Source organism: Dermacentor variabilis, chromosome 6, assembly GCF_050947875.1.
Source record: "Dermacentor variabilis isolate Ectoservices chromosome 6, ASM5094787v1, whole genome shotgun sequence".
Lineage (NCBI taxonomy): Eukaryota > Metazoa > Arthropoda > Arachnida > Ixodida > Ixodidae > Dermacentor > Dermacentor variabilis.
Genome location: NC_134573.1, coordinates 146039972 through 146042237, shown reverse-complemented (window position 1 = coordinate 146042237; position 2266 = coordinate 146039972).

Genomic DNA, 2266 nt, shown 5'->3' with positions numbered 1-2266 from the left:
GTGGCTAGGTGCTCCTACTGTGACAGGAGACTGCATGCCTGTATAATCAAGGAACACGTGCTATGTCCTGTGACAGTGGCCCTTTTCCATTCTTGGTATGCTTCACCACAGTAAGTTGCATATGCTTCAGCGCTTAACACAGCTGTATTTGGGCGAATCTGACCAGTGAGGTTCGAATTATCTGACGAAGGCCAATTTTGAGATTGAAATAACAGAAGTTTGGGCTAACAGAAACATATTTCATTAAATAAAAAATCAACAAAACTTTACTTAAAAGGGGTGACTGACTACTTCTATATCATTAATATATATTAAAAATGACAAGAGGCCAAGCATGCTGCTTTGAGGAACACTGGAAGTAACTAGCACTTCATGGGAAGGGCAATCGCTTATGCTGACAAATTGTTTGTGCTTAGTTAAGTATGCAGAGATTCAGCCAATTAAGTATGGCAGAAGATTTGTGATTTCGAGCTTCTCAATTAGTTTTGAGTGTCAAACAAGCTCAAATGCTTTTCTGTCTGCAATACAGGAATATAGCATCAATCTGGCCAGGTTTATCAAGAATGCTAGCAAATGCTTGCATGTATAAACCCGTGATCCAACTTCCAATAAATCGTTGAAAGTACCACTTGTGTGTGGTCTCTTCTCTCGTCTGTCTTGTGTATGGTTTCTGCGCTAAGCACTAAAAAAATGTTGTACCAACAATGTTAAAAGTCCACCCTTGCAATGTAAAGTTTCTTTTTTTTTTTCAAAAATATTCCACACTTCTCTGAAATGTGAACATATTTGTTATTCAATATTCAATAGGTCAGTTTCGTCAAATATCCATATTTAATTCTATCCAGAAATATCAGAATATGAAAACCCCTACTACACATGGGCCTTGAGTGGAGCAGTATGGCCTTAAATGCGTGTAATCAATGCTACTTACAGGGGACACAAGAGGTGAGTCTGGGGTTTTATGTGCAAAAACCACGACATGATTATGAGACACACAATAGTGGGGGACTCCGGATTAATTTTGACCACCTGGAATTCTTCAATGTGCACTCAATGCATGGTAAACAGGTGTTCTTGCATTTCTTCCCCGTGGAAATGCAGCTGCTGCAGTCGGAATTTGATTCCGCGCCCTTGGGATTAGCAGCACACAATGCCAAAGGCATTATGGCGGGTTTTGAAACTCGAGAGGTGGAAAAGAAACCGCGGAAAGCTTTAGAAGAGATGTTTTTTAGATTGTTTGACACATGTAATGCCAGTCACAACCAGGCTTCTGGTCAACTGATAAGTTTGTAAATGAGAGTGACTGAAAGGTAATAGTATCTGCCGCACCAAGAGGACATCAGGAACATGTTCACATTGTCCAAATGATAATTTTTACAGCCTCAATTGAGAAAACAAATCTGTTGGTTGCCTAAAGGCGAGGCATCCCTACTGCGCGACTAGAAATTACTAAGCAAAGCAAAAAAGTACCTGCTCTATATGTCCACTCAGGAACTGCAGTTCCCTTTGAGAATGGTCACCACATGCACCTGACTTTCTCCCTAAAGATTCTAGTGTGTGTAATTATTGACAGAAAGGAAGATTTGATAACTTCTAATTGCGTGTTCTCCAATTGAATACAAGTCCAAATGGTCAACAACTATTTGATTTACATTTGACATTTTGAACATTCGCACAGCACAAGCCATACTCGAGAAGAACACCATCAGTGCAGATTGTGAAACACCTGACGAGTAGGGAAAAGAAAGCTTCGTTTTCAGGGCTCTGAAATTATTTTGAGTTTTGTGCAAGTGCACCGTCAGTAGCGTACCTTCTAGTGATCATCAAGGGTTCAGCATTTAATATATCTGCTCTTACCAACACTAACAATACGAGACATTCCTCTAACAATTCTTTCCTTCCTCAAATAAACACTAATTGTCAATGTTTACTGCTCTTTTATGGTGATTAAACACTAAATTAAACCACCCCCTATTAAAGCCTGCCGCACAACATTAACATTCAAGAGAGATATGAAGAAATATTTACTATCGACACTACTGGCTACAGACTCATTACTACGAACATATATTATATACAAATTTATTTTACCACTTTCAGTGCTTCTGTACTTGCCTAATGTATCGCTTTTATTCTCTATATCCCATTGTCTTTATTTTTTCCTTCCATATTTTTAGAAATTTTAAGTTTTTTGTCGCACAATATATATTTCACTTGTACTTTGCATATTGTAAGCATATTTTTGTTTCTAATTATCTCGTACATT